The sequence below is a fragment of the Bidens hawaiensis genome, unplaced genomic scaffold, assembly GCF_021521415.1.
Source record: "Bidens hawaiensis isolate Kalapana, Puna unplaced genomic scaffold, B.hawaiensis_p1.1 tig00020121_1, whole genome shotgun sequence".
Classification (NCBI taxonomy): Eukaryota; Viridiplantae; Streptophyta; class Magnoliopsida; order Asterales; family Asteraceae; genus Bidens; species Bidens hawaiensis.
The window spans coordinates 31,289-44,552 of record NW_027493060.1 but is presented as its reverse complement, the minus strand read 5'-3'; the positions used below and the strand labels follow the sequence as shown (position 1 = coordinate 44,552).

At 35.1% G+C, this 13,264-nt stretch overlaps 1 pseudogene across 1 annotated transcript; it reads right to left on the bottom strand.

Annotated features, from left to right (window-relative positions):
• Positions 1-7,781: 7,781 nt before the first annotated feature.
• LOC143559923 (NAC transcription factor 56-like) lies at positions 7,782-9,321 on the bottom strand (annotated as a pseudogene). The gene is made up of 3 exons (XR_013140022.1): positions 9,031-9,321; positions 8,507-8,814; positions 7,782-8,359 (listed from the first exon to the last, which is right to left on the bottom strand). The product of XR_013140022.1 is annotated as an NAC transcription factor 56-like (transcript).
• Positions 9,322-13,264: the final 3,943 nt, after the last annotated feature.

The following is a 13,264-nucleotide window of genomic DNA, read 5'->3' as shown; positions in this document are numbered from 1 at the left end:
CTTCGAACGGCTGTGGACTGTGTCGAGTGGGCGCGTCACGCAGCCCCAAGCGGTGCGTTGGGGGAGGCCATGTCTAGCTACCAAGAGGGTAGGCTAACGAATGAGCTCCGAATCCTCCTTGCCAGGATGCAGCCGCGCGTCGAGTTTCTTTGTCGTGAAAACGACAAGTTAAAGACGGGGCGTAGCCTGGAAGTGGCTCAGGCTGCGAGCAATCCGGGAGGAGAATAAGAGGCATGCCGCCATTACTGCAGAGAAGGAGAAAGCCTTCAAGGACCTTGAGGTCGAGGTCCAGGCCAAGCATGAGGCCCGTTCCAAGGCTACCCAAGCTGTTAACGAACAGCTTAGGTTGGCTAAGGAAACTGCGCGGAACGCGACCGAGAGGGCCACCAAAGCTGAAGCCATTGCTGAGCCTCTGCGCGCCGAGAATGAGGAGCTTAAAGCCAAACTAGAGAGGCTTCAGAAGGCTCATGATGCTTTGGCTTTAGAAGATGCCAAGAAACTCCAAGAGCTCCTGGACCAGAAGGGTATGCTTGACCGCACTAAGCGTAAGCTGAAGGACGTTGAAGAGGCTGCTGCTAAGGAAGTGTTGCTTGCCAACCTTAACAAAAATGAAGCCGAACGCGCCCGTGACCAAACTCAAGCTGCCCTCCAGGAAGCTCTGATCACCAAGGAATGGCTTCTACGAGAAGCGTTGTCGCAGGTATGCGTAGCTTCATAATATCTTTACGCTTTTCTTTGTACTTAGAAAAGTTTTTGATACATATATATTTTTTTTTGTAGGTTGTGCATCGGATCTTCACGAACACATCTTATGACGATGCCATGAGCGCAGCTCTCAACGCTTCCCATGAGGATGGGGAAAAGGCTGGTTTCTTGCTTGGTCTGGGGTTTGTTGAGAAGGGCATCCCGCCTTCCAACTTCCCTCTTTATGACGTGGACACTGAAGCTGCTTACGACAAAGCAGTGAACCAGTATGCTGCCTTCCCGCATCCGGTGGTGGAGAAGGTGAACGAAATTGCTGCTGCTGATGATGGGCTAACTATTCTCAAGGCTTTCCTTGAACCGCCACAGCCAACTGATGGTGCGGGTTCAAGTGGGTTTGGAGGGAGTGGTCCTGAAGTTTGAACCTTGAGATCCCTTCCCACCGTTAGGATAGATTTACGTTTCTGTAGGCGGGTAGATACCTGGCCGTTCTTGTAATGTTTGGATTTTTTATGAAATATAAATGTTTGTGCGGGTGGGACCGTCACTTTCAGTTAATGACTTGCTTTATAAACGTTATATGACTTGCTCATGCATATTATAGTTTAATTGGCACTTATTTTGCCTTATAAACAATATATGATTTGCTCATGCATACTTTAGTTTAACTTAGCAATTTTCCAAGTGTTTTGAATAAGTTAACCTTTCGACGCGTGGTTGTCAATAGGTTAGTGTTCAGTTTCCTATATCAAGATTGTGCGGGTAGGACCGTCACTTTCACTTAGGATGACCAAACTTCACCTATAACTGACCTGCGTGAAGGTTTTCCTCATCTTTTTAGACATTTTCTAAGTGTTTTGAATAAGTTAACCTTTCGATGCGTGGTTGTCAATAGGTTAATGTTCAGTTTCCTCTATCATGATTGTGCGGGTAGGACCGTCACTTACATTTAGTGGGATGACCAAACTTCACCCATAACTGACCTGCGTGAAGGTTTTCCTCATCTTTTCCTTAGAAATTTTTACCGTTTTTTGTGTTTATGCGGGTTTTGCCGCCTTCCACACGCAACGACTTACTTTCCCACTTATTTATGCGGTGAATACCGGCATATCAGTGTGGTCAGATCATAAGTAAATGTAAGATTATCAGCGTCAATGTGATAAGGAGAATCATTTCCATTAGAAGTGGCTCCAGGCCTTTTCTTTACAAGTTTGGAATTGATCTACATGCAGCCTGTGTAATTGAGCTCCCTTCCATGTTCTTGGGATGGGGGTGCCATCGAGCCTTTCGAGCCGATATGCGCCTGGTTCGGAATCTCGTTGTTTACGCAGTATGTAGTCTCCAACATTGAAGCTGCATCACTTGGAACGAAATCGGTGAAGCTCAAATTACCGGACCCGAAATGATCCAAGAAGCCACCGACTGTATCAACCAAATTCGCTTGAACCTACTTGCCGCTAGAAGTCGACAAAAGAGCTACGCCGACAAACGGCGAAAACCGATCGAATTCAATGTCGACGATCCCGTCCTTCTCAAGGTATCTCCTTGGAAAGGAGTTGTTCGTTTTGGAAAGAAAGGAAAACTAGCTCCCCGTTTCGTAGGCCCATTCAAGATTCTTGAGCGAGTCGGAAACCGACTCGAACTACCGGAAGAACTCACCGGTGTTCATCCGACCTTTCATGTTTCAAATCTCAAGAAGTGCTTAGCCGAAGGTAGTCTCCCTATACCTCTCGACGAAGTACAAGTCAATGAATCAATGATTATGGTTGAACGACCCGTTGAAATCATGGACCGCAATGAAAAGAAAACCAAGCGAAGTCGCATTAAGTTAGTTAAAGTTCGATGGGAATCACGGCGTGGCGCGGAGTTTACATGGGAACGAGAAGACTCGATGAAGGAGAAATATCCATATTTATTTACATCATCTTAATTTTGGGACGAAATTTCCTAAAGTAGGGGATACTGTGACATTTGTCAATTTCGGGTTATTTTATACTTGTATTCTTAATGTAAACCCGACCCGTTTTGTATCCCGAACCTTTCGATATTATCAAAATGATGAATTGTATGTTAAATATTTGTTTTATAGTTGTTGGATAAAAAAAAACACCCTTTTCGGTTCTTAAAATTCCCCGAAAACGCTCAAAACGAACTCCAATGACTAAAACTACCAAAATGGAGACTTGAAGGACCCATTTGTAGTTTGTGCTTTCTTGGGTCTATAACCAACCAATTTTCATGAAACACCCTTTATGAAAGACCCATTCAACTTACCCTATATATACACACCCATCTTCTTCATTTGTGCTTGCTCATTTCTTCATTTCTCTCTCAAATTCTTGAATTCTAAGGTTGTTCTTCATAAGCTAATCTTTCATTTTAACTAACTTCTCAATACTTAAAGCTTGATGTTACAACATATATATAATATACACTCCTTGTTTACCTTCGGTCTTTCATTTATCCGGTCTTGGCCGATTGAAATGTCGGGCTAATAAGGCAAGGTTACATGGAGGACTTTGTAGTCCTTGTTTATATATTTAACAAATCTAACCATATAACTTGTTATACTTGCTTAACTTTTACATATTTTAGTTTATTGTTCATATTTGTCAAGTTCCATGGTATTGGGTATGTGGTGACTAGCCTCGGTTTCATCCCGAGTTGAGAACCGAACCAAAAACCGAACTTTTGTTTAAAAGCATTATTGTTAACTTTTTGAATGTAAAACTTGAGTATTATTATTTATAAGTTATTTTACAAGTTCCATGGTAATTGGGTATGTGGTAACTATCCTCGATCTTATTCCGAGTCAAGGACCGAACCAAAAACCGAACTTTTGTTTAAAAGCTTTATTGTTTACTTTTTTAACGTAAAACTTGAGTATTATTATTTATAAGTTATTTTACAAGTTCCATGGTAATTGGGTATGTGGTAACCATCCTCGATCTTATTCCGAGTCAAGGACCGGACCAAAAACCGAACTAAACGGAGTTCACTCGCTTAAGACACACAAGTGTGTTTTTAGCCACCAAAACTCATATTTTTCTTCAAGATTATATTTTAAATGAATTTTAGTTAATTTCTAAACATACTTGGCATGTCGGTAACCAACTTGATCTTATAACAAGTTCGAACCGATAAGGTCGTATACTCGCTTAACAAACGTTAAGTTTCTTCACAATAGAACTACATACTTGGTTAAGTCTATTTGGATTTTATTGAGTTATCTCATAACATTTATTATTTTGGGAAGTTAACTGTGAGCTTGGTCAATTATCAAGTCTCGAACCGACAAACCCGAACACTCGTTTAAACCTCCATTTGGTATTCTTATAACCAAGGGTTTTGCAATATCGCCTTTTAACCCACATTATTACTTAACATAGGTTGAGTAGAAAAAGAAAAAAAACTAATGAATAGAATACCGAGACCCGGTTTCGAGTAAACTTATTTTACAAAACTCGTTTCTTTAATTTCTCAAATATTTACATTTTAAATCCTAAACTTTATTTATTTCCTTTATTTGTCATGTATTTTATTTTAAACCCTTCCAAGACTACCTACTAACACAAGACCCGTTTAATGTAGGTCTTGCTCGTTAAACCGATCTCTCCGATTATTCACGACACTATCTTTCAAGTTACTTGTTAATGTGAGTACTTTTTCATCCCCGGTTTTGCATCTTTCGTTTTGGGGGTGACATTGCATACTTATTCAAATTCAAATGATTTATACTTGAGTCTTAAACCACAACACGTATTGTATATGTTTACTTAAATAAATGCTCGATTTGGTGTTATATGCTTTACATGATTATGTGCAAATTCTTGAATGCTAAAGCGGGTAGCCTCTTGAATGCTAAGGCGGGTAGCCTCATCAAAGTATGATCATACGTTTATTCCGAGTATATATGGTACCCCCATATAGAAAGGTGTCGTCAATGTATTCTTATTGACGATTTCATTATTGTCATCAATGTATTCTTATTGACGGTTTTATTATCTAAATTGTTGCTATTATTTATTGTTTTCATATACTAGTTGTGGATTTCATACTATATACTTATTGTCCAAAACTATGAAAATTGCTCACCAACCTTCGTGTTGACAAACTCTATTTTATGCAATGTTACAGGTTTGATGTTAGCTTGATTGGATTACTTGAAGAAACTTATTATCTTGGCTTTAGGATATTAGAAAATAAAAGAACAAGTTATTTGTTTATCTATCTATTTGGCATTTTGTATGAACAATTGTTATGTTATTTATGATGATATGGATTTAAATGAGTTGTTTAAGTATTGTAACTTTATAGTGTCATTGTGCAATGAGTAATCATGTCGCGCCTCGACGTTTCCGCCTTCATTGGTCGGGGTGTGACACCAGAGCTTGAGAGATCATTTCCATCCTTCCGAATCATCCAGAGATCATCCGTATAGTTTCCATAATTAGAATTGAAGATTTTTCGATGTCAAGGCGAGGCTAATCTTCTCGAATAATATACGGGATGTAGAGTATTGTATTTTTCAGTTTTCTCATATGTTAAAGAACAAACTAATTGTAATTTTTTTTTATTAATCTATGAGTATTGATGTTTGTCATTATTGTGCATTCATTCGGTTTAGGTTTATTTCAATTAGAACGATTAGTTTGACAGTTGCTGTGATACTTTCTTATAGGGTTATTTGATTAGTTTAATATAATGAAGCATACAATTGCCCTTAGTTGAGTCATACTGGTAGGGACCGTTTGATAACCAGTACCGTGTGTTAGCGATTGCTGACACCTAAGGTTTAACTAGTTAGCCAATCTAATTTGATTATTGATGATTAATATGTTAGGTGAACATAAGATTATTGCCTTATTACATGCTTGAACCCCGAGTATGATTTGTTTTTGCTAATTGATTGAAGTTTGCTTAATTTGTTTGCTTAATAGTAAAACCAACTCTTTGCTAGTGTGATCAACACTCATAATTGCTCACTTCATAATGTCAGGAACTAGTTACACACTGCACTAACCACATACTTCTTGTGGTTCGACACCCTACTTGCCCTAACTAGTTTAAGGTGATTAGGAACACTTGATTATTATTGTTTTTGACTAAATAGCGACAAGTCTAGCATCGATGGTTAAGAGACTCGGAGCTAGTGAGTGTTGAATAGCCAATATGGGGGTGATTTGTTGTGGAGAAGGCGATGGTAGAGGAGGTGATGGTGGGTCGAGGAGATGGTGCGTGAGTGGCAGAATGAGGGATTATGAACATATGTGAATGAACAAAGGGTCAAAATTTTTATTCAACGTCATTTTAAGACTCAATATTAGGGATGAGCTCGGTACCGTACCGGTATCGAAAATACCGATCCCGAAAATCGCCAAATCTTGGTACCGGTACCGAAATATTCGGTTCGGTATCGGGACGGTACCGGTATTTAAGGTAAAATTCGGGAAATACCGGTACCGGTACCGTACCGGTCCCGAAAACTCAAAACCTTGGCACCGATTCGGTACCGACGGTACGGAATCGGTACCGATTTCGGTACCGGCACCGGTTCGGTACCGTACCGATTTTTGCTCATCCCTACTTAATATGTAAGAGCTTTGCGATTGATTCAGAGATGTACTTCTGCTGAACCAAACACACTTAAAGCTGACCTGATATTAATACTTAAGGTTGTTTGATAGTCTTTTAGTAATTCTATAAAAAGCTACATTTGAATCGGTTAATGAAGTCTTTTTGAACATACTAATCAATTCAGATGCTACATCTCATTTGGTTAAGCCTATTAATAGCTTAGCACCATATTGGTTGCCAAACAACCTCTGAGTCAATGCGGGACCAAGAAAAAATATATAAAAATTAAAAGAATTTGTGTTAGGTACATAGGCTTCGCTACACAAACTCCTCCATGTTATTCTAACTGAATAGTTTTGTATTGTGTATCATCTCCGCTAAAAAGTAATAGAAATTTGCATGAATTGAAATTTAAAGTATAGCATGCATGTTATTTCCTAAACCAAAAGCAAATTTCCTTTAGAACCCTTAATGAGTTTTGAGATCTAGAAATTATACTTTTCTTGCATAATATTATGCTTTAGTGACAAGTTATTTATTTATTTATGAAGTTTCAAAGATTTTATTCAACTATAAATGATGATGAACATTATACGAACAATAAAATTTGAACAACGGAAATAATTGACTAGAATAAATCAATGGTAACAACATTATAATCGAAGAAAAGAAAAAAATAAATTATGTTCATATATGGTAATGATGATTTATTGAATCAAAAAGGTCTATGTGACCATTAACATATAGAGATGTATACCATTATTCATAAAATAGACGTTACATCAGATTTTGCAAAATTTTAAAACTTAAGTAGCCACAAAATAAAAAGATATAATCATATTTTACCTCTTAGGGTTTTATAGTGATCAGTAGATGGAAAAATACCTCAAAAAGAAGATGAAAGCTTTTACTTTTAAGAAAACTTTCAAAAAACCATGCATCATATAATTAGTCACAAAATATCAATATATTAGCTTAAAATCAATTATATGGTTTGATTAATTGTATGTATTAGCCTTTTTACATATGCCCGACTTTTCCAACCTTTTTCATTCACGGATTACTGAAAATTACTCATTCATCGACAAATAACTGACAGATTGTTCAATTATCATTGAAATTCTTCTAAATTGTTACGTGTCGACAAAGATATGATTCAATCATGAAATCATACACATAAAATCAGCAATCAACCAGATTAAAACTTAACTATTCAAGATATGAAGAAAACATGCAATCATAAATAAATTAAACTTAATCTAAAAAACACAAGGACTTAAAACTTAAAAGTACTTGAACCATAGCTATGATTTATTCTAAGAGATCAATAATAACAATAAAAAAGTATCATTTCCATTTAATTAATTATCTGCATCTCTCTATACATAGCAGTAGCAGCCCACAATCACCTAAAATTCGCAGCAAATTACAGACAATTGTCACTAAATGTTGAGCCTCTCACTATTCATTCTTGAGTCGCATCTAACTTAAAGTTTCTCAATGGAAACCATATACATACACCTTTTATATAAATATATACACACCCCCACATCTACTATAAATATTATAAATAAGACCAACCTTTATATATAATAATTAATAATTAGTATATCCCAATAATCATAACCACTTCAACAAAAATGATCTATGAATACCAGTTCATGGCAGGCAATTGGTATGACCCTAACAATGCCTGTTGTTGTGGTAACTCCATAACTCCACCCTCACTATTGCCATCTGAAATAAACCGTTTCGTGTATGGAGAATTACTTGTTTGCCCTTCTTCGGGCCAGAAAAAACCCGGGAATGATCGTTTCATAGGAAGAAGATTCGACGTTGTGATGCTGTCGTTGTCGTTGTTGTCGTTTGAGTTAGGTAACATAGAGTTGTATACTATGTTGTTGTGTTGATCATGATTCTCCAGCATTATGTTAAAACCTGTCGGTCTAGTGACGCCAAGTGAAATCAACGGTGGGATCGACTCCAACATCCCTGTCATCGGGTGATCGCTGCCGTCGCTTTCCACCGATCGTTGCATATTATTCTTCTTGTATATTCGACATAGCACCCAATCATCCAACTACAATAAATAAATAACAATAATAATTATAGCTTAGCAGTATCAGGGTGCGTGTAAATAATAATGGTATAGACTTAAATAATAGTACTATTAAAGGCTGTCAGAGTTAGCCGTTTAATATAAGAAAAATGTTACTAAATTAATCACCCGTAACGACGCTTTTTTATTAACCGGGTCGCATCCTGGTGGCTTCGATATCGTTTTATTATCGGTAAGACGATATTCATGCATGATCCAATTTGTTTTCCCCCCTTTCGGGGGCTTCCCGCGGTAAAACACGAGTGCTTTCTTGACACCAACCTTTTGAGTTCCACCGGACGTCAACACCGGCTTGTCGGTCCCAGTAGCCTTCCAATAGCCAGAAGTAGCCGCTCGGTTTGGCCGAGCTCCATTCGGATACTTCCGGTCCCTCGGACTGAAGAAATACCACTCTTCCTCACCAAACGTGGCCTTAGCTACACGAAATAAATAAAAAAAGTTGAAAAGTTAAAAAATTTAAAAAAAATGATATTTCATTAAAACTAGTGATGACAGATGTCGTTACATAATTTATTATAATTTGTTCATGAAATGAAGTTAAAAACTGTTATTTCAATAAAAGTAGTGTTTACAGGTAAACAGATAGCAGGCTGCGTCAGCTATATTTAATGTTCATGACATAAATATTATACCAGGAAGCTCCCAAGGATCAAACTTGTAAAGATCAACTTCGGCAATTATGGAAACCGGTAAAGGGGTCGAGGTGGCTTTCTTTTTAAGGTAGTGAACTACGAGCTCCTCGTCGGTCGGGTGGAACCGGAAACCGGGGTGGTAACTGTGGTTGTTTTGATCCTGAAGATGAATCCGTACTCTCCATGTTTATGATATGTTAATCAAACTTGATTATACAGCTTTATGGTTAATCAAGAGATTAAATCTTTAGAAGTGATTAAGAGGATTGAAAGGGCATCAGCATCCTAGAGAGAGAGAGAGAGAGATCTAGAAAGAGAGAGAGATAGATAGAGAGAGAGAGAGAGAGAGAGAGAGAGAGAGAGAATATGAGTTGAAGAAATTACAGAAGGTTATCTTTATATGGTTATACGGACTATGGTATCAACAGGGGTATAATCGTGTATGATAATTGTATTTTAGTAAAAATAAAAGATTATTATTTGGATAAAAATGGTATATGAATTTAAAGTTCAATATATTATAAAGGTGATGTTCAGTCGATCAACCGTCGGTTTAAACCCGTGTAAACCAATATGCTCCCCGAGTTCGATCTTCACCAGTATCACTTTTGGTGAATTATGACAATGAGGGTTTTGAGCGAGGCCTAGTGATGTTGTTGGTTCGAATTCCGAGCTCACCTGGGTTTTTGTCCCGCCGTTTGTTACGCAAGAGAGTTATGCTCTTGTGGCGGTACGACTGTCAATTGGCAGCCAGCAGCATGGCTTTCCGGGAGAATGCCCAAGCCAAACTCTGAAACCAGCGTAGACCCGGTTAAGACAACAAAGTGGGACAGCGAGGTTCTTCAATTTGGGGAGTACGGTAGTATAAACATAAAAGAAAGTCACCGTTCTAAAAAAAACCATGGGTGAAAACAAATTATCCGATTGTTTGCAAGCTACTTAAGATTGATGCGTTCATTTAATTTACACCAAGTTTAAACAAGCTAGGGTGTAAGAAAGCTTGCTCAATAAACAAATTTAATCTTAAGCTTCACTTATTAAGCAGGCTAGTGAGTTAAATGAATTTGTTATGTTTACAATTTTTATTTGATATATGAATGATATAATTATATTTATTATAGTTATATATGAAATTAGGTTTGAAGTAACTTAATAATATATATTATATATGTAAATTAATTAAATAAAATAATTAATAAATTATAAACGATTTGAACTCAAAACATAAGTTGAGCTTGAATTCGAGCTCTCATATATAAAACGAGACAAGCTCGTTATTAATTTAAAATATAACATTGCAAGGACTGTATGTATAGTTGTTTATCAAGCACATCACACTTATTAGATTTGTATTAAACGCGTTATTGGTTGTCTATATTCATTTAATGGCAATTAAATCCAAAATCCTTTTATATATATGTTAGTAAGTTAAAAGTCGAATTCCAATTAACATAAGCATACATAATTATATAGTTTAATTATATTTAGTTCTTAATCATTGTTAACTAAATATGCCAATTAATCTTCTATTATTATTGAGAATCGTAACTATTGTTTTCACATTGATTTTAAGTAGTTTTCGATCATGATTAACAACTATGCAAATAAAAACTGTTTTAAAATTTTACTGATTATTTCATAAACGACATAAGTTAAATAAAAGTTAATGTTTAATCTGATTATTGAAGCTAAAGGATTATTTGTTTAACAATTTCAAGTGTGATTTCTAATTCCTAAAAAATACATAAATAATAATAATAATGATAATAATAATAATAATAATAATAATAGTTATTACAAGAGGCTACCGAAAATAAAAAATAATAAAAATATGTAAAATGCATATTATCATAGTGATTAAGATATAACATTTGAATGAAAGGCTGCTTTCCTAATTAATGCATTGAACATGTGAACCCAGACTGATTTTGTTTTTATGGTTAATTATTCTAAATAATCATTAAATTTTGGTTATACGATTGATATAAAATGGATATTTACAAGCGTTACGCTAGAATTTGCATTTGCAACCGTTTTGGTATATAGTTCTGAGAGCAAGTATATGAAAATTGGGCTACATATCTAATGCGTTAAATATATCAATGCAACAATAAATAACATATACTTGATTACGTAGGTGATCAATATTCATTACAACAGTGCGTAATTCGAATTTATTAACTTGAACAAAAGATTATAATCAACAATGTATAATGCTCAATATAAAAATGAACATTAAATCTAAAAAAGAAAAAGAGGTTAGGCACATTGACGTTAACAACGATATTTCTTTCTCTTTTAGTTGTATTTAACTTGTTATAAATTATAATCTCGTGATGGATTCCATCTTGGCCACAATAAAATGATTTGAACCCAACGATTCTTACTAAATCCTTTGTATATATATTTTTTTCAATTATGACAAATAATAATAACAATAATAAGTGATCTAACTAGAGGAGTGATGAAACTTACTATTATATGAAGTTTTCTATTTTTTAAATACTATAGTACAAAGATCTTAATTAGGGTGTATGTTAACCCATGTATTGAATTCTTAAGATATTGTAAATCATTTTAAAAAAGTTATCTAAAGTTTTCTTTTATATAACTTAAGTATGATCATTACTACAACTTATTGAGACTTTGGTGTTTTTTTTGGGTCCCAGTCACTTGGTAGAAACCTCTACAATAACAGACACTTTAAATTTCCCTGATACTAAAAAGAAAAAAAGAAAAATAAACTCAAAATAAATTATAGTTTGAATTTATAAATAAAAAACAAGACGTATGAGAAAATGATGGCATGCTTTTCACATAATTTTTACGTGTGTAGAGAAGACTCCTTACACTAAACATGTTTTACTTCATGTAACAAACAAATGCTACTCAGAAATGGTTATTTAAATGAAAGCAATATTATCTAATAAAAATAATAACTTGCCTACACAGTATTAAACATCATATATCTAAAAGAACATGCAAATGCACCAATACATACACACGAACAAATGAACGTAAGCACGCATAGACACGTACAAATGAATACACATGATTCATGAACATGTACTAGTAAGTTGTAAATGACTAAGTAGTTGAACATCCACTTCATTTATTTATTTTTATTTATTTATTTTTGTAATCTCATCCTTTTTTTAGTGCTCATCATGTACTATCAATATACAAATGATGAAATCTCTCAGGTGTGCCTATGTTGTAGGACACGGGCACCTCTGTCTTCGAAAGGATACATGACCTTTTGGTCTTATGTATATAAAAAGTCATGACCATTTAATAATTAATTTTATAACCCAATAACAAAGCAGCAACTATTTTAAAGGTTGTTACAGAATTAGCTTTTATATTATTGTATCAAATAAAATAATAATAACTTAAGAAAAAAGAAAAGAAAAAGGACACAAGGGTAATTTGCTAGGATTAGTTGGTGGAAGGATATTAGAGGATAATAGGGGGAGTTTGAAACTGAAAGGCAAGCGAATGAGAAGTTGACACGTGTTGATGATGTGGCATGGTGGGCCCAATTGGAGGGACGTTAGGGCTACAAAAAGTGGGCTGGCGATGAGGGGTAATATCGACCAATGGCATCAAAAACATCACATTTGGCTGCGATTTTAAGGGACATTTCTTCATGCCCATGTCATATCACCTCTAATCTTATTTTTAATATTTATATGGTCTTTAAATTTTATATTTGTTATTAGCAATTTTTGTTTGTTTGAGCTGGTAAAATTTTTACAGCGTCGTAATGCTACATGCCATTCTTTTACGTTCTCCTTTTCATTTATGTAATGTATTGTGTATTTATTTTGTTTCACCGGCTAAATTCATAACGTCTTTTAATCGTTTACAAAGTCTCATGTTTCACAATTTAGTTATATTAACCAACTTGTAATTTGTGTGACTTTTATATCAAACTCATTTAAACTTGGGTAAGGGTGCTCTAACACGATCTCGAGTGGGTTCAGTTTTTAATAGTAACATGTATAAGTTTATCATACATGTGATATCACCTGCATAAGCATTTGCAGATAAATTTTACAAAACATAATTCTTTTAAAATACTACACTAATGGTCGGAAGTAAATTTTATTTTAAATCTCGTAAACGGACATATAAATTTATTTGTTATTTTCGCGTGTACGATTATAATTTTATACCCAATGTTTGTATGCTTATGTTCGGTAATATTTCACAAAATCAGTTCGTTAAATAA